At 32.0% G+C, this 21,303-nt stretch overlaps 1 protein-coding gene across 3 annotated transcripts in view; it reads left to right on the forward strand.

Annotated features, from left to right (window-relative positions):
• Nucleotides 1–21,303, forward strand: part of LOC114339791 (neuroglian) — a 128,912-nt gene that overhangs the window by 43,369 nt on the left and 64,240 nt on the right. Inside the window, exon 1 of one of the 3 annotated variants that reach the window (XM_050663394.1) lies at nt 330–647. The exons of 1 other annotated variant lie outside the window; for it this stretch is intronic. The gene's annotated coding sequence lies outside the window, so the exon portion shown is untranslated. Of the gene's footprint in view, nt 1–329; nt 648–21,303 lie in introns of those variants that run through there. One more of the 3 variants, XM_050663396.1, reaches the window with a different exon arrangement.

Genomic DNA, 21,303 nt, shown 5'->3' on the forward strand with positions numbered 1-21,303 from the left:
TAACGTGTTTGGCGGTGTAATTTCCATGAAAGTTGAAAATGGAATTTAAGTAAAGTGAGATTTACACTAGAAAGAGTAGGATAGTTTGTGGTTTGACCACTAAATTACTGAAGAGTTGTTTAGTGCTTTTAATGAATTTGATTTTATTGGTTTCTTTTGTTTATTGTTTTTATTATTTTATTATAGTATTTGCCTGGCTTCAAAACAACGCACATTTTGGTATATATATGCTATGCTTCATGCTTCAAAATAAAATTCTTCACTATCTTCGACCCGTGTGAACGGCGCTTAAGAAGAATTTTAAAGAACTGGTAAATAGTGGGAGCTATTTTATACCACGCCTATTGCGGTTAATTGTCTGTCTTCTAATTTACCTAGAAATTATGATTCACTACACCATCGAGTCATTTAAATATAGCAAAAGGGATTAAAACCATTTTGAGTATGAGTTTAAGAAAACTGTGAGCGTAGCTTCTTCGACCTATGTATACTTTCATCATCGAATTGACAGCTCGATAACGTGATTAGTGCAGTAAACTGACAGCGACAGCATCGACTGCTAGATCCGAGCGAGACGACCGCACCTATCATTGTGCTTCGATTTTGTGAATAATCGTTATGATAAACATCTCATATAATTTATTTTGGTAAGTTTTTTGTTATCTATTGATAACTAATGTCATCACTCTAATCTTTGTGCTTCAATTACGTAAGTTGAAAATTGTATATTTATTTTTATCTGTCGTTAACACTTAGCTGTACATTCATTTGCTCTAATTTTATCTCATTTTTCTTTACAAGTGTAAATATAAAGTATATTTCTAAATTTACCGATTATCCTGCGACATTTAACTTTTATATAAATATTTTGATTGCACTGGAGATTAAAGAGACCTGTTTAATGATAAAATGAATCATTAAAATACATTAATTACATAGGTTGGTTTACCTACCTATGTAACATGTTTATTAAAAGACTGGCTGTCCTAAATAACATAAATCCGTTATTTGTGGTTCAACCTGAATATTTTTTACATAGTTCTTTCTTATGTGCAGCTATAAGGTTACATTATTTAGTATCATGATTAATTTTGACATCCTTAATATGCAGAAGGAATGAAGTCATATTTATTTTTGTTAACTTATGTTTATTTCACCATCTAAGTATATCCTGCCTCTTGTTTATGGGACTACCTTATTGAAACTTATTTTAAATTCAGATTAGTACTTATTTACTTTGTACCCACTGCATCTAAATAGTCTTCATGTGTCAGTAACCCTTAAATACCCAAATAATAGATGGCTGTCCAGTAATTGAATAGTTAAAGCACAATGCTTGATAATCTAGTTAAATAATGGTATATACTACACATTATCCATAACATTGTGACAGATTTTTGTCTACTCAAAATATCCTGACTGTTAAAACATAATATTTAGCACTATAATTAAAAAAAATCATGTTTTATTTTATTTTTATGCTTTTTAATATCTTATTTATGCATTCCTTATGTTATTTTTCATTGCACCTGATAATTTTTTGTTAACAAGTTTGGAAATATTTTTTTATATAGGTAGTCTTTCCTAGCATGTTTTTCAATGAAAATAGTACAGGCATTTGGTTTCCTCATTTTTCTATCACATATATATTATAGATCTTGTTGTTCTGATAATGAGTAAGTACCTTCTTTCTAAATTTAAAAATTTCACTGTCCAATGAATCATATTATGATAAGAAGAACCTAAATGTGTCCCTAATACATGCATCTATAAGTAGTCTATAGGTTCGTTCCAAGACGACACATTTGTACGATCCCATGAACTGTCACGAAATTGATTGGACTGTTTTAATGCACAGAATCACCCTTGAACGGTTTTCTTTCGATCCCGAACCAATTTGTGTTAATATTTCTAACATGTTCATTAAACATCATTATCACTTCAACTTCAAAATCTTCATCAGAATCGATATCTGACATAAAATTGCTGTCTTCTATGAAAAAAAAAAATAATAAACTATCCATATTTTTAAGATTAATTTGAAAAAAAAAGAATTAATAATTATTTAAACGGAAATCAAGATTCACAGGTACTAATAGCGTAAATTGTGGATTATTCTATTATTGAATCATCAGCTGATCTCATAGCAGTGACCAGTAAAAATGAAAACAATCCTAACTGCGCAAGTCAGTACAAATAGTTTCTGCTTGAAGGCATGTATCAAAAGGACCGTTCAGTTACTGATTTCGAAACGGTACATGGATTACTTGGAACAACACAGTGTACGATATGAATCATCGTTAATGTTCGCTTGGAACGCATTTTTTATAATGCGCATGACGAGGGCAGTACGAAGTACGGTTTTCATGTCACTTGGAATGCGCCTTATGAATCAAATGTGATTCAAGGGTAGCTTTACTTGAATAAAAAGCATTGGATGCGGTAGACTCTGGATATATGCGCTGTCAGGATATATTGTTAAATACTTATTTGAAATACATTTTATTCTTTTGACTGATATAGTCATTGTATTTTTTGACAGTACTATACAGTACAACCTGCCATATCCGGACCTGTCATATCCAGACCCCCCATATCCGGACGGTTCTGCGCCCTCCGGATCCACCGAAATCTACCGAGAAAGGCAGTCCTGCTGTTGGACAACGCACTAAAAGAAGAACTAAAGGGTGGCGAAATAATGTATTATAGAATCTATAAACGTGTCTATCGACGAAAGTTATTGACGGCGTTGATTACTGGAATGTATGAAGGAGAAAACGTTTCAGAGACTACTTATAACTTATGAAAGAAGTGGTTTTGATATCCGGATTTTTTCATATCCGGATCGGTCTGTCGCCACATTGATCCGGATATGGCAGGTTTGACTGTATAGTCTGTTCGCTAAACTCAGATGCAACTTTCTAGATATTTTAGTCGGTAATTTTGCCAATTTTAGCAAAATTGGCAAAAAAACATTACTAAATAGTTAATAATCACTAAATAGTTAGTAATTTTGCCAATTTTTGCAAAACTGGCAAAAAACAAAAAAATTATCGACTAAAATATCTAGCCAGTTGCGTCTGAGGTTAGCGAACCGACTATATTTAGAAATTTGTAATTGTATACAACAATATGATTTGTGTACATAACAAGAGAGTTTTTTTAGTTTGTCGTCTCTCATCCCATTGGTATCTTATCCTATATTTTACCATTTTTATTTTCATATCTTTGTCAAACCAATAGATAATTGCTACAATTACCCTGTTTGTCTACAATTTTCACTAAATTGCTTCTATCATACATCAAAATAGTTTACACAGATCAGCCAAATTATCAATATCATACAAAAATCATGTATATAATGAGAATCACTGAACCTTCATTATTCCACCAATATGTTTTTCTAATATCATCATCAGCGCTTTTCATTCCAGATAGAATGTTTGCCGCTCTTACTTAAAGCTCTCTGATTCGCTTATTGTGGCGAATCACTTCGCATTCCACTTGTGTGTTGTCAAAGTTTGTTGTATGACTTGGCTTTCGTTACAATTTTCTTCCACTCATTTCGATATGTGCATAGTTCCCTCCAGTTTCTCACTTCCAGAATTTTGAAATCTCTCATGACCTGGTCCTTCCATCTCTCTCTGGGTCTTCCCCTTAGTCTTTCAGTTTCTAGTTTCCATCTGGTGATCTTCTTAATCAGTAGGTCCTCTATCATTCATTCCATTCATATCTCTCATGACCTGGTCCTCCCATCTTTCTCTGGGTCTTCCACTCGGTCTTTCAGTTTCTGGTTCCCATCTGGTGATCTTCTTAATCAGTAGGTCGTTTTTCCTTCTCTCTATGTGTCCCAGCCATCTCAGCCTCTGTGCTTTAGTAAATCTAACTATGCCTTCTCCCTTTATTATGTCTCTTAGTTCATGGTTTTCTCCTCTTAGTTCAATTTCCGTCAAATCTTCTAAATTTTTCTTCATCTTTTTACATGAGGCACATTGTCTCAGCTGCGTACGTAACTACTGGTCTGATTGCAACTCTGTATATTTTCAGTTTTGTAATTCTGGATAAGTTCTTGTCCTTCATAAGCCTATGATATCTCCAGTATGTTTTGTTGCCTGCTAATATAAATATATTTTTTACTTTCACATGTTTCTTCAGTTTTACTGAGATTTCAATACTCTTTAAATTCAAATAAAGGCATTTTTAACACTCTCACTGCCAATAATATTTTAAATTATTCTGTCGTGTGCCAAAACTTTACCAGCATACTAAGTGAAACGCTGCAAGTGTACATTAATGTTACATGCTTGTCAATACAGAGTGTACATTAATGTTACACTTGGCAGCGAGAGTGTTAATAATCAAGAAACTCTTAAACATTCTGTTTTATTATAAGCATATATTTTTATTGAGAAAAAAAATATAGAAGACTTACTGTAGGTGTATGAAAAATTTGATTTACAAATGAAATCTAATTAAAAAAATGCAAACTAAAAACATTGCTTTACAAATACAGGTAAGCAATGAAAAATGTGTTGCTAAAACCAACATATAGTTTTCATAACAAGAATGACACATACTACAGTGCCATGTTCTAAACACATAATTTTTTGAATATCTGAAAAAAAAATTCGAGTTTTTCCGTTGTTGTCATCACAATAATATCTTTTACTCTCTCATGTAGTGGTTGTGCTTGATCATCCTTTTTTTTTAAGAGGTGACACTCATTATCATCCTAGCACCTGTTCTTTCACTCTAGGGTAGTGTGAGATTTCAAGTACGCAAAATCTGACCTTACCCACTAAACATTTTTATCTCCTACGGCATACCTGGGACTACTCTTATCAAGTGTAACTTTGAGTATGTTGCTTTTGTCTCTCTCCTATTTATTCAGTTCGTTTTTTATTTTAGTTTTACAACATTTTATACCATCCTCGGATACTCTACTTTCATAGGGTACATTCATTTGCTCTAATTTTGTCTCATTTTTCTTTACAAAAGTGTAAATGTAAAATAATTTCTAAATTTACGGTTTAGACATTTAACTTTTCTATAAATATTTTGATTGGACTGGCGATTCAAGAGAGCTGTTTAACACATTGAATGCTGGTGACCCAAGAGTTGAGTCACGATGGTTTCCACTTACAGGCCGATAACTAAACTCTTGAGTCAAGTGCACCATATGACATAATGGATTCAGTATAGCTTAGGCCTTCAAGAAGTGGTATGTATTTTATATGTGGCAGTCAATGAGTTAACCCTGCGTTAGTGCGGTGGGTAAATATTGCACAGTTAGTGTGGTATGGTGTGTAGAACCCCAATAAAAATAATCAACAGTACAAAGAAAAATTTGAAAGAATAAAAAAAGTCGCCGAAATAAGATAAACGTAATGTTTATTAAATGCGTTTATTGCTTTGATCCAAAAAATAACAGTAAATTGCAAACATACAAATAATATCATTCTGAATATTATGTCAACAAAGAACACCAAAATATTTCCAGCTGGGGTGTACTACACCTTACCACACTAATGCAGGGCTAATGGTAAAATGAATCATTAAAATACATCAGTTACATAGGTTGGTTTACCTACCTATGTAACATGTTTATTAAAATACTGGCCGTCCTAAATAACATAAATCTGTTATTTGTGGTTCAAGCTCAATATTTTTTACATAGTTCTTCCTTATAGCATACACAATTCTAATCAGATATTCACACATGATGTTTGTTAGATATGTAGGTAAATTCATGTCTCATTCTTTTGAGTATCATGACCCAATTTACTGTATTGAAAGCATGTTTAATATTTAACATTGCTACAAATATAATATTTTCTTTAGCTTTCTTTAACTTGTTCTGCTACCCATTTTATTGTATTAACTGCTGATTTTTTTTTTGAATTAAAATTTTTGTTTCACTATTTGTTTACCTTCATCCAACTTTTGTATTTTTTCCTCTGGGTATCCAGCAAGCAAATTGGTCTAAACGAATTTATCTCCCCCATTGACCTTCCTTGGCTTGGTCATCTAAACAAACCATATATTCCATAATATGAATCTTCATTAGTCTCGGAAACCTCTGCAAATGTAAAGGTTGCCCTAAAAATTAATCTCCATAGAAAGTTTTCTATTAATTTGTCTTCGGGAAATTGAACTGTCACAGTACATAACTGTTAGGTGAAGAGTGAAGTTGGCATGTAGATCTCATAGGGGGACAATATAATAGGAATATAGATCATATTGATTGAAAACAAAAACCAAAATTTATATTTTGGCGCTTAGATCATTTAGCTCGGCCACTCTTCATATATACTGACTATATCAAGAATGCAACAACATAACATAACGAGGTGCAACACGAAACTATAGAAACGGTGGAAGAATTCTGCTACTTAGGGTCACTGGTAGATGGCAAAATCATCACATTTTGCCTAGGCACTCAACTAAGAGCGATATGTATGTCAATAGCAACAAAGTACAAACTTTATCAAAAAAAAATAATATGCCCATCGCTCACGTATGCATCGAAAATATGGGTAATGATGACTCGAGATGAAGAGTTACTACAAATCTTTGAAAGAAAAATATTGAGGACTATACAAGGTGTAACAAAAATACAGGTCATAAATTAAATCACATATTCTGGGACCAAAAATAGTTCGATTGAACCTAACTTACCTTAGTACAAATGTGCACATAAAAAAAGTTATAGACCCTTGAAGTTACAAAATAAAAATCGGTTTTTCCAATATATTGAAAGAGATTTTTTATTGAAAATGGACATGTGGCATTCTTCTGGCAGGAACATCTTAAAAAAAAATAAAAGTGAAATTTGCGCAACCCATAAAAATTTTATGGGGATTTTGTTCCCTTAAATCCCCGAAAATATTTGTCTACGTTCCAATTAAATTATTATTGTGGTACCATTAGTTAAACAAAATATTTTTAAAAATTTTTTGTCTTTTTGTAATTTTTCAATAAGTCAGTTTTTATCGAGATATTTTGAACATTTTTAAAATCTAGCACAAATGTTATAATAATATTATAAAATTTTATAATAATATTATATATTATTATTTTATAATAATATTATAGTAATAAGCAAGATTATAGCGACCTGGTAATAATATGAAAATTTATTGTGAATTTACATTTTTTAGGTATATTTTGAAACATATTAATATATCTGTAAAAAACAATTCATCGAAAAAATACTAAGAGGCAAAAAAGTTTTTAAAACATTGTGTTTAACTAATGGTATCACAATAATAATTTATTTGGAACGTACACAAACATTTGGGACGTTTGAGGGAACAAAACCCCCATAAAATTTTTATGTAAACATATTTAAAAAAAAGCCGCATCTCGATAAAAACTGGCTTATCGAAAAAATACAAGAGGCAAAAAAGTTTTAAAAACATTGTGTTTAACTAATGGTACAGCAGTAATAATTTAATTGGAACGCACACAAACGTTTGGGAGGTTTAAGGGAACAAAACCCCTACAAACTTTTTATGGGTTGCACAAATTTAACTTTTATTTTTTTTAAGATGATCCTGCCATAAGAATGCCACATGTCCATTTTCAGTAAAAATCTCTAATAGTTTTCACTATATTGTAAGGCCTGTAACTTTTTCTATGTGCACATTTGTACTAAGGTAAGTTAGGTTAGGTATATGGCGGAGTTAACGAAAATGACATAGACGTTGTGTTGATGCAGATATAGTGAAAACCATCAAAATAATCTGCTTAAGATGGGTGGGCCACATTATGCGGATGGATGAAAGTGATCCCGCTAAAATACCTATGCTAAATAGCATGGACGTAATTCGGGGGTGGCAAGGAGTGACAGCTGCCACACCAAAGTTTTGTACCCTCCTATTTTGCCACCCCAAAGATTGAAGCTCAAAAGGTTTTGCTGCAGGGACAATGACTTTAAAGTCGTTAAGTGACACGAGATGGGCCTGCCGAGTCGAAGCTGTACGTTCATTGCTGGACAACTTCGAAGCTACAATTTCGACTCTACAAGAAATCGAAAACACTGACCCAGACACTGGTGGTCAAGCCAGCGCTTTGCTAAAAAGCATGAAAGACTTCAACTTCGTTTTCAATCTTCTTCTCTTGAAACCGGTCTTATCACAATGTGACATACTGTCGAAAACACTACAATCAGTCAGCCTGACCTTTGACGTTCTGAAATCAGTCAAGAACAGCCCATTTTAGATACTACAAAGTTTTAGGACAGACCAATACTTCGACAAGCTGTTTGATTACTGCTCTAAAATTACTGAAAAATGTGGGTTTCGTCCAGCGGAGCTCCCAAAGAGAGGAAAAATCCCAGCTAAACTTGGCGGAGGCTCTAAAGCTCCATTTGAAATGGTTAAAGAGCACCCAAAAGCTACCGTTTTTTTCCACTCCTTGATTGCAACAGGAAATTGAAAATAGGCTGCAGGAAAACAATTTGGATGTACTTAACCACCTGAGCCAATTGTTGGGAAGACATGAAGTAGTGGAGGAAAGCATCAAGTTTGTTTCAAAATACTACTCTTTGGATGAGGAGTTACTTTTCTGCGAAATGAAAATTTTTCATAACATGAAAGAAATGGAAAACAAAACAGTTGAAGAAAAATCGTCAGTTTTTGTGGAAAAGGCTCTAAAAAATGTCTTGCCCTTGACGTTTGAAATATTGCAATCAACACAAATTGTGTGAAGTTTGAAATATTGAAATGAAAAACAAAATGAACTGATTGTTATGTACTGAGCTGTTGCTCTGTGCTAGAAAGGTACTAGTGGTAGAAAGGTTACAATTTCTACAGCTTTAAAAAAAGTAAAATAATGTGTCACTCTCGTAGAGGGGAAATGAGTATCAAACGGTTGATGGTATATTCATATTTTTCGAGGTTTTTATCATTTCAGAAGTGGTAACCACATTTATCCCAAGTTACATATATAGACCAGGGCGCATCTGTAAAAATATTAGTACATTTGGACGTTGAGAGGTGACTCAAATTTTTTTGCAGAAATTGCTTGAAAATAACTCAAATAATAATATTTGAGTTATCCTCCCTCTCAAAAATGTCCGGAACATTGTTTAAATAATCAAAATGTCAAAAAATGAAGGAAAAATTCGATTTTTTTCTTCGTTTTTTGATTATAACTTTAAGAGTATTCATTTCCGAGAAAAGTTGTATTGACATAAAAGTTGTGTAATTAAATTTCCTACAATATAGAGTTGGTTGAAAATTTAAAAAATAGTCACCATTGTTGCAAAGTAGCAATAATTGGGAAAAAACTATACAAAAACAAGTATTCGCATTTTACGTTTTTCAACCATTTATGCTAAACTTAGGACCTTCAAATTTCACCCAGAAAAACTATATGATACAGTTAAACAATACTGTAAATTTAATTAAGATCGGTTCAATAGATTTTGCAAAATAAATTTTGCAATCCAGCTTTCGCAAAAAAAATTCATTTTTTCAAACTGTTACAGGACTGAAAATAAAGCAGATAGCAAGTTGAAATTTTTTTGGCTTATAGAAGTGTACTGTACCTTTCATTTGCAATTTGCAAAACTAAAATCGATTAACCATTACGGCGTCAGGAATTTTTTTAAATAAACATTAATTATTGGTGTTGCGCGCAGGACACCGGATAGTTTGCTCTCATTGGGCATTCCAATGACCTTTGATAATTATTGATACATTTTAATTTTTATTACATTTCGATATAAATAAATAAATTTGTTTATTGCAAAATAAAAACACATACTCTATCCTTTGAAATAACACTTTTTTAGCAAAAACTTTCTTTGTTCATATATTTTAACTTGAGAATTAAAGTTTATTATTTTTAAACATATACAATTGTTTAAACAATATTTCACAAACAATAATAAAATTAGTTTGAATTTTGTGGAATTAAAATATTAAAATACAACAAAATATAGAGTAAGAAAATAATATATTAGATGAAGATTGGAATAAATTTTGGTGGAAATCAACTTCATGTGAATCGAACACCGCGGTCCTGCGCGTAGCACCAATAATTAATGTTTATTTTAAAAAATTCCTGACACCGTGGTAGTTAATAGATTTTCATTTTGCAAATTGAAAATGAAAGGTACAGTACACTTCTATACGAAAAAAAAATTTCAACTTGCTATCTGCTTTATTTTCAGTCCTGTAACATTTTGAAAAAATGAATTGTTTTTGCGAAAGCTGGATTGCAAAATTTATTTTGCAAAATCTATTGAACCGATCTTAATGAAATTTACAGTATTGTTTTACTGTATCATAAAGTTTTTCTGGGTAAAATATGAAGGTCATAAGTGTAGCATAAATGGTTGAAAAACGTAAAATGCGAAAACTTGTTTTTGTAAGTTTTTTTTCGCAATTATTGCTATTTTGCAACAAGGGTGACTATTTTTTCAACTTTTAACTAATTCTATAGTGTAGGAAATTTAATTACGCAACTTTTATGTCAGTACATCTTTTCTGGGAAATGAATACTTTTAAAGTTATAATCAAAAAAACGAAGAAAAATATCGAATTTTTCCTTCATTTTTTGACATGTTAATTATTTAAACAATGTTCCGGACCTTTTTGAGAGGGAGGATAACTCAAATATTATTATTTGAGTTATTTTCAAGCAATTTCTGCAAAAAAATTTGAGTCACCTCTCAAAGTCCATCTCAAAACAGATGGGCCCTGGACTAATATGTTTAGATGAATCTCCATTCAGGTGTTTTCTTGTTTTTCCAGACATATCTTTTATTTATTTCCCTAAGTTTTCATGTAGTCTGGCTTAAGTAATATTCATTTGTTTTATAAAGAATATGTATGTTATTTCTGTACTATTCAGTCGAAGTGAATGCAAAAACGTAGTCACAAAATAATAGTAAACAAATCATAAATAGTTTTAGAATACCAGAATGATTACTGTTTTGCATTGTTTTGTAGATACAAAAATTTAATGCAACAAAAAAATCAGTCAGGCAATAATATTATTTTGTATTTGTATGTCTCTATCAGAATGGCATTGTTGTTAATTGTTCTTTAATATGATAAATGTTGTCCTTGAAATACTTGTAATTAAGAAAATGGGGGAAGTAATTACAAAAACGCAGTGAAAGTTTAAATAAGCATTATATATAATATATTTTATTTAAATACTTTTACCTGAGAATTTTAATAAATATACGCCTATATTTTTTCATACTTTTTCTCCTTTTTCAACACACTTTTTCAAAATTATAAACAGTTTCTGCTCCTTTTGTTTTGACATATTTGTTACATTGTTATGTTTCCTCTTATTATTAAACGCTTTTCTTTACTTCAATAGTTTGCATCAAATCTTTAGACGTTAATTTGACTGACTTTTCTTCAATGCAAATGACTGAAAATTTGCAGACATATGCATTCGCGGGAACAATACACGAATAGTCAATAAAAATTTTTTATGTTTATTAATTGTTTAAATAAAAACAAATCGATTTTAATGGAAAATTCTTAAATTCTCTTGTTTTTTACAATGTAGAAACTTGAAATTTTTACGGATTGTAGCTAATGATATGAACTATACATAATTTCACTTCTTACGTTAATTGATTACGTTATGCTTCATAAATAAACAATAAAGTTTCAAATTTTGAACACTCATATATATGTTTATATATAAATCGGCTTTTATTCGTGTCAAATTTCAATACGATACGAAACAAAACTTTAACCAAAACTCGAATTCAAAAAATTCGTGTTTTTATCGTAGTCTTAGAAAAACCACCGGTAGAGACGTTTTGTGCTACATTAACATTAGAATTCGTTTTGTCGTACTAATTAATTAAACGCTTTTCTTTAGTTCAATCGTTTGGGTCAAATCTTTGGACGTTAATTTGACTGCCTTTTCTTCAATGCGAATGACTAAAAATTTGCAGACATATGCATTCGCGGGAACAATACACGAATAGTCAATAAATTTTTTTTTAAAAAAATAAAAAAAAAAAAAATGAATAACCATTTTCAATTTTCATTTTTTTTTTTTTTTTTTTTTTTTTTTTATTTACATTTACTCTGTGTGGAGTATGAAGGGAACCAATCTCGTTGGAACTTTACCGCGCTGAGCAGATGTGACGTGAATTGTAAATTGTAGAATTCCCTCATCTTCCTTAGTCTCAGCATCCGTATGGCTTGCAAATTGTAGAAGCCTCGGAGGTGTAACCAGAGAAGGTTCCCATTGTTTTCATTCTGGTGGGATATGTTATATGCCATTAGAGTGAAAACTTAGTCTTTTTTTTAAATTTTTTTTTGTTTATTAATTGTTTAAATAAAAAAACGGTTTTGACGGACAATGCTTAAATTCTCTTGTTTTTTTACAATGAAGAAACTTAAAGCTTTTACAGATTGTAGCTAATTATATGAACTATATACAGGGTGTTTCATTAATAATTGTCCATATAGTAACCGGAGAAAGCTTAGCACAAAATACGAAGATTTAACCTAAAACACTTAAATAAAATGTGGTTCTTTACTGAGTTACAGGGTGTTTTATCTAAAAATTTAAAAACTATTTTTGCTCAACATTTTAAAACTATTCGACGTATCCTTTTCATACTTGGCAGAAAGTGCGACTACTATACGCCTGACTAAATTATGGTAAACAAACGTTTCTAGCTACTACCAGTGGCGTACGACAGAGGATGGTGAATGGTTGACCCTTCTCAAATTCAACGCCACTGGCGGAATTACTATTTTATTGCCATTTTTAGATTTTCCAATACTTTCTACGTAAATAATATACTCTTCATTGGTAACGATAAAGTCATTAGTTTTGAAACGGAACAGTTATTTTGATTAATTTATAATGATTCATATGATTAAAATTTAAAAATTATTTGTACCTAGTACTTTAAAACTATTTGGCGTATCCTTATCATACTTGGCAGAAAATGTAGGTACTGTACACCCTACTAAATTAAGATAAATAAACGTTTCTAGCTACTACCAGAGGCGTACGACAGGGGATAGTGGCTGGTTCACCCTTCCTAAATTCTACGCCACTGGCGAAATTGCTATTTTAGTGTAATTTTTTGATTTTCCAATACTTTTTATGTAAATAATATACTGTTCATTCGTAACGATAAAATGATTAGTTTTCGAGATATTTGAAATTAAAAATGAAGCGACACAATACATTAATCACAATAACCGTGTGGTTTTATTTTTAACTTCAAAGATCTCGAAAACTAATGACTTTATCGTTACGAATGGAGAGTATATTATTTTGATAGAAAGTATTGGAGAATCCAAAAATTTAACTAAAATAGCAATTCCGCCAGTGGCGTAGAATTTGGAAAGGGTCAACCATTCACTTTCCCCCGTCGTACGCCTCTGGTAATAGACAGAAACGGTTGCTTAAAATAATTTAGTAGTTTGTACAGTACCTATACTTCCTGCCAAGTATGAAAAGGATACGTCGAATAGTTTTAAAATGCTGAGCAAAAATAGTTTTTAAATTTTTAGATAAAATACCCCGTAACTCATTAACCTTTGGATGACCAAGCGGGGGAAATTGTGACCCCAGCGTATGTTTTTCTTTAATAAATTCAAAAGTATTTTCAATTTTTAACTCATTATTTTTTTATTTGACTTTAATATCATTCTAGATATCCTCATATTTTGAAATAAAAAAAATTCCGACTACTTTTCATGTTTGTACATCATATGTTTTATACATATTTTAATAAACATGACGATATATTTTAATGTTTGAAAAGTGTAAGACTAAAAAGTAAAAAATAAAAAAATATGAAAAAAATATTTTTAAGAAACGCTTTTCTTTAATTACGAGTGACTAAAATTAAACATATTATAAAAAAATCAACTAAAAAGCAAAAAATAAAAAAAATTGAAAAAATCTAACACATTCGTCAAAGAAAAGCGTGGCTCGTCTTCATCGAATAAACGGTTTTCGCACCACGCTTTTCTTTAACGAATGTGTTAAATTTTTTCAATTTTTTTTATTTTCATTTATTGCGTTGTTTAGTTTATTGTTATCTGTATCTTTTCGCTTCTTCTTCAACTTTCTCAAAAAATTTCTAGATGTTTTTTCGTTCTCGCTAGTATCACCACATCATTCGCTTACACTATGCACTGTTCCTTACTATTGAAAATTGTATTGTTTCTGCTTATATTTCATCTTCGGACGATTTGTTTTAATACTAAGTTGAATAAGTGTGTTGATAGCAGATCCCCTTGTCTTTTAGCCCTATTTACTGTGAACCGTCTTGAAAAACTTTTTTTCTTTGTCACCTCTCGTGATCCTAAGTGTCATTCTCACTAGCCATATACACTTTTCTGGTATTTCCAATGTTCTCATTCCTGTTTTAAATCAATAGATTACATAATATGCAATCCCAAGTAACATACTGTAGCGTGCTTACGGTTAAAATAATACTCTTGGTTCGTTTATACGAATTTATTTATATAAGTTACAGACGAATCTATTTTACAGATTCACTACTCCTAAAAATTCCATCCTTATTTATATTGAATACAAAAATACAAGCCATGTTCTTGAACGTTCCAGAAAAACGGAACCGCCCAACTTTAGTAATGCGTAGGCGAGCTTTCTCGAGAAATCTTTTCCTCGCTCGTCTGATGAGTCATCCTTCCAGATGTCTCCATACGTAACGAGCTGTCGAGACGGAACTTGTTATTTGCTGTCGGTAATTCGTCACAATACTTATTTGATGAATAGTTGTTCTTCCTAGTCTAAACCCTCCCTGGTATTCTAAAATCACTTTCTTATTATATTTCATTAATCTTTTCCTAATAATTTTTGCAAGTATTTTATAGCCTACTTCTAAAGAATAACTCCGACGGAACGTGGCGCAGCATTCTGAGTGAAATATAAAAATGTAACAGAAAAAGATAAAAACTGAAGGCGGGATTCAACGAAACGTGAAATAGCGAAATTTCAAAATTTGTGATTTATGATCCTTAAGCTAATCTTTTTCTTCTTAAAGTGACTAGGTGTTCCGGATGTTGGTGATCATCATGGCTATCTTGACTTTGTTTACCGCAGCGCGGAACTAGCTGGTAAATAACTTTTCCCAAAAATGGCATTTTTTCGATAATTTTTCCGACTATTAACAAATGTTTCGCTGGTTGCGTAGCCAATAAATCCAATAAACCGGAGCGCCAACCGAAATTCTGAGCAGTGTCAACATGATAACGTTAATATCCCCAGTTGTAACTAATATCGAAATGAATAAGAATCGCTATAAATTGCGACCATCATGGCGGACTCGAAATTAAATTGCGACGTCGAAATGAATTAGAATCAGGCCCCTGCTAATGTTAAGCGGAATAATCTTTCTTTCAGTCTTTCGTCGCCTTTTTCAGCTGGGATACCACTTTCTCCCTGCTGGGATACCACTTTCTCCCTGCTGGGATACACAGTTCACAGTACAGAGCTTGGAGAGCAAAGTGTCACCAGTTCTACCCAAATAAGTGACTTTTTGAACATGTACAGCATAAAATTGGTGGACCATCCATTATTCTGTCCTGATTTAGCACCAAATGACTGTACTCTCTTCGTAGAGTGCGAGGCCATCGCTGATCTTAAAAATAACTAAAAAAACTCTAATAAAAAAGTCATAATTTGTATGATTATCTAAATTTATTATATTAAATCATATTATGTTAAATGATCATTTTTACAAGAACTTTCTGACCAACCACTATATCTTAATCGAGTTGGATTCTGGGATGATGACATATGAGATAAAACTTTTATTTAGCAGTATTAAAATTAAACCAGTTTAGTTATGGCTTATTTTTACTTAGGAGGTTCTAAATGTTTTCTTTGTGAAATAACACAGATGTGTTTGGATAACAGGCTCGTTCTAGATGTATCATTGATTGATGCCAATACTTTATTCTTTATTGTATTTTTAAAGTGAACTTGAGGTCAGTTTCAATAAACAAGTTCTGATAAATCTGCATTTTTTTAATTATTCATGGGCATGTTCGACTTTTTCTGTTTCTATAATTTATATGTTGCATCCAATTACAGAAAAGAAAACAATTATATTTTTCGTGTCATGTATTCATCTATCTGGACCGGCTTGACTCTGAAATGCGATTCAAAAAGATTTTTATAATGTCGATTTACTGCCGATACCTTTGCATTTGACTCAAAGTGTCCCCCACCCCCCACAAGTTTATTAACAACCTCAAGACCTATGGAACTGCCACTTTAATGTTCCATGGCATTACCAACAGTAAAATATACCTTCCGACTTGTCAAGCCCCTACCTAGTCACAGATCTATGCCCGCCACTGTTTTATTGTTAATACAGTTTATATGTTTTTTTAATGAATAATCTTGATCTAGTATTTGGTCTATTGTATTTTTGTATGTAGATATTTATGTGTGTGACAAATACGTGTTAAATTTCGGCCCTTACAATTTACTTTATTCAAATTTTATTAATATAATTGTATAATCACTCATATTGCACAAGTATTCATAGTAATACTGAAGATAAAAATGACAATTTTATTCAAAAGTAACTACTACTCTTTATGAAATATACAAAAATATATCTTGGTACTAAAAGAGCCAATGTCAATATTTTACTTTTTTGTACAGCTTTATTTAAAATTTAATATTGACAAAACAAAAAGCAAAAAATTGACATAAATGTTAATGTTAATTTTTTACATTTTGTTTTGTCAATATTACATTTTAAATAAAGCTACTATACAAAAAAGTAAAATGTTGACATTGACTCTTTTAGCACCAAGCCAGAGATATATCATAGTTGAGCCAGCCATTATTCCATAAACTGTAGAATATATAATTAGTTTTAAAAACTACTAGCTTATTGAGGGGGCTAGTGACCGTGACTTTATACCTGCCTAAGTATTCGTAATTTTGTATTTCACTCTCTTCATACTTGTTTGATGTAAATTAATGCAAGTGGTCTTTTTCTTCCTTCCTGAACGGTATTTGGAAGTGGTTTTAACATACTACACTTCTCCAAGAAATTAGCGCACCATCTTAAAAATGGGTCATTTTTGATGTCTCGAATTTCCTAAATCTGTCGTCCGATTTAAGTGATTTTTAATATATGGTATAGCCTTATTCTTTAACAATATCGCTGTTATAATATTATTGTTGCTGGACAGTTAAATTGTCATTGCATACCGGGTGTACCAATCAAACTGTGTTTTTTTCTTTAAGTTTGCATCACCCTGAGGAATATTCTAGCATTTATAAAATATTGAAATTGAAACCCAACTATAGCCTCAGATTTTCTTAACATTCTGTTTTTTGATTCAATCGTTATGTTGGATAATAAAAAAGTTAGGTACTTGAACAAATAGCAATGTTTTCATCAATACAGGGTGTGGGACAAACTTTAAGTGGTAATTCTGCATGAAAAAAATGGAAGTTTACTTTATAAACTTTTTTCGTTTCCGAGGTACGGGGTGATTTTTCTTACAAACTGACGATTTATTTATTGCCCTAAAACCGTTTGAGACATGCAAATGAAATTTGGTGGGTTTTAAGAGGTAGTTATTGCGCATTTTTTGACATACAATTAAGAATTTTATATTCTCCATTGGCGCGCATACGAGTCATATTACCCGGATGCAATATACCCGTTTACATATACACAGTTTATATTGAGCCCATTAGAATCAAAACCTGCTAAATCCCAAATTTTTCGTTTTCCCTTTTTTTTACACATTTTCAAGGTTCAAGTATATATTAATCTATAGGCATAAGCTTTCGGCTCAAAACTTTCTAAATCCGATTTAAAATACCAGTGGAATTTTGACGTTTCCATGACGATACCATTTCCTTTATGAACAATAAAATCCTTCCTTTTCTTTTATATTTTGTGTTTTCGTATCAAAATGGTTCAATACCCACTTTTAGTGCATTAATTTTATTGTTCCTAAAAGCAGTTGAATATAAGGAATTTGAACGATATTATGTGGGCTTAGAATCAAAACCTGCTAAATCCATACTAAAAGTACAAATTTCTGAAGATGTAAAGGGCATGCCGAAAAATGACTATACCAAATTAGTGAACCATTTTATGACATTGATTAATGCCCCTTTGATTGACAAATGACGGATACTTTTTGGAAAATTTATATTTTTAATGGTTTTTTAGTCTTCTGAAAAATTTTAAAACATGGATCTAGCAGGTTTTGATTCTATAGGCCTCAATATACGTTTACACGTACTTTAGATATTCCACCCTCCATACAGACTTTGGTCATCCGAATGAGTTTCTTTGGCATTGAGAACTCCGCCATGGCATTCCATACTTGGTTTCTTTCTACGCTATCATATGCCTGTGAAAGTCTATGAAGAGATTGTGTATGGGTCTGTTATACTCCCATCCCTTTTCTAGAAGCTGTCTCAGCGTGAATAGTTGATCTATTGTTGACCTGTTTGCTCTAAAACCGGCTTGATATTCTCCTAGGACATTTTCAGCATAAGGGGTTAGTCTACTAAAGCGTCGTTTAAACACAACGATAAGTCACAGCAACTAGTTGTGATGACAAGTTGAAACGCTGTTTAGACGCTGCGATTCAATGCGATACCACCTTCAACCCAATTCCAACTTTGATAAGTTGTGCGATGCACCGTTTACACACAATGATAAGTTGCAACAACTCGATTGACCTTGATAAGTTGTTTGATTTATCGCTGTGTTTAAACGACCCTTTAGAATGATGTTTGAGAGGATTTTATATGCCGTGTTTAGGAGTGAAATTCCTCTATAATTCGCGCATTTTGTTTTGTCCCCTTTTTGTGCATGGGCACTATAATGTTTTCCATCCATCTTGCTGGTATCTTTTCTTCTAACCATATATCGCACCTTGAAAACCATAGGGCAGTAACTGCAAAAATCATAATATCGAGTTATGAGCATTTTAAGTTTTTGTAAAGTTAATTTTATTTCCTGTAGCTCCAAAAATTAAGCTACAAACCTGATATTTGGTATAATTGTCTTTAATTTTGCATATTTTTATATAAATTAAGAAGTACATAAAATTTCCTCCCGTAAATAGGTATTTTAGCACATAAGGCCATATGGTTTTAAAAAATATATCAATTTTCGCAAATGACGCAGTAAAAATGCATATCAAATAATAGTTTTTTTTTATTTAAGATTGTACTCATTTATTACAAATTTTTAGTGTTAACACTTAATCAAAGTCTTGCATATTATAATCTGTCTGTTCGGTTTCTATTGTTGCATTGGTCACGTGTAAATCTGCATAAAATCTATGATAGTGCTCTTGAATAACATTAGCCTTACATAGTGAGAGTCTAATGTTGTTTTTGAGATTGCATATTCCTGGTGGATGCGAATATGCTTTACTTAGTTCCATATTAGCCACAATCCCTCGTTGTTTTTGCCTTATACTAATGGTTCTGAACTCTGTATCGTTGAAGCTTGCCTTAACCTGAAACTTATTTTTAAATGTCTTCTCCACCTAGCTCATCTTATGTCATTCCAGACGACCTGATTTCCTTCTTCGTCAATGTTATAATTGTTTCCCATTTCCGTACATCGTTTTTTAAAGTCCAATATATCCGATGTACACCTTTGATTAATTTTATAAGGTTCACCTGGTTTGTTCGCTGTTTGAACTACTGTGAACCATTGCGCAGCCACGTAACTTGGTCATCTTTTAAAGCCTTTTTTTTTGTTTCTCAATCAAAAAATGCACGTTATCTACCGTATTTTGGGAGTGACCCGTTATCAAAAATTTGTGGGTAATTTTAGGTATGTTCAATTTCTGTACTGCATATTGATAAAGATAGACAATATACTTGTTCTTATTTTGCCCACAGTAGTTATCTGAATATAATATTATTTCTTTTTCCCTGGCATGCTTCCTCAGAAATTGTAACAGGAACGACGCTATTTCATTTGAATCACGATTAGCAATTCGCTCGAACCAAAGACAGAAGTGTCCTGCATTTGTGGTCAGGTAAAAAATTGTGAAATTAAATAATGTTGATAATCTCCTTTTGTAATAAAATAAAGAGAATTCGCATGAAGGCGTCGGTAGTAATGATTGTAAATCAAAACAAGCAGTGATGCAAGTGTTGGATTTTGCAGATTTTAAGTCATTTATTTCTCTTTCCTATTGAGTTCCACTGTCGATTTATCTAATTAATTTCTGTAACTTTCTCACGGCAAGCAAAGGTATTTTTGGGCTTAAAGGAGTCTATATTAAATTCCGTGTGAAGGGTCTAGGACGTTTCATCGCCGCCGTTTCGATGCCGCCAGTTCGATGGCCGGCCGATTCATCGCCAGTCAATTAATCGCTATCTGATATATTTCCGAATTTTCGACAGTTACAATTATTAGTTATTTTTAGTATTAATTAGGAATTATAGGAAATGCGAGATATGACGGCGATGAAATTGACTGGCGATGAACCGGCGGCATCGAAACGGCCGGCGATGAACCGGCGGCATCGAAACGTCCCATTCCGCCGTGTGAAATATGGTCATCATCGTAGCGTAATTTCCGAATACCGAACCTCTTTCTTTGCAAAATTTTATATAATCGCGATGAATATCAGCAAGAGTTCTGTCATCGCTGACGAATTATCTGGTAGTTTGTTTCCTTAGGTAGTGAGATTCCACTCTAGGAATGGACTCGATGTAAATCGTTTTGTTTTGTTTCACGACTTCGTTGATTCTTTTTCCATTCTTATGAGCTCCTCGCTTTTCTTTTGGGAAAAACCCATCTGCAGTACGATGTTTTATATTAATTTGTTATAGTCTTGTCGCTTATTTCCAGTGTTGCAATGAAATCTCTTACACCAGGGAAATAAGGCAAAAATATACCATGTTCGGGACACTTGAGCAGCCAGGTTGCAAATGGGTTTTTTGAGTACTATATACCTAACACATTATAAATACAAAAACGCCCGTCACAGTTTGGACGAGAAATTTAACTATTAACAAATAAGGGTAAAAAATGGAAGTTTTTTCGTTTAAATCGCTTCAGGTAAAAATAGGGTAATTAAATATCTTATTTATAATATTTTTCTTTTAGTAGATCAGCCAAGGTTTAAAATAGCGCTTTTTTGAATTTTGGTCTGTTCATTTGTTGCTTCGGATATTGCAAAATAAAACTAAGATTTAGAAAATAAAAAATTTGCTATAACTTTTGCGAAAATAAATTTAATACTTTCATATTGCACGAAAAGGTGAGTCAAACAGTCCATACAATACATAAAAAATTTTAAG

This window comes from Diabrotica virgifera, chromosome 10 (genome assembly GCF_917563875.1).
Source record: "Diabrotica virgifera virgifera chromosome 10, PGI_DIABVI_V3a".
Classification (NCBI taxonomy): domain Eukaryota; kingdom Metazoa; phylum Arthropoda; class Insecta; order Coleoptera; family Chrysomelidae; genus Diabrotica; species Diabrotica virgifera.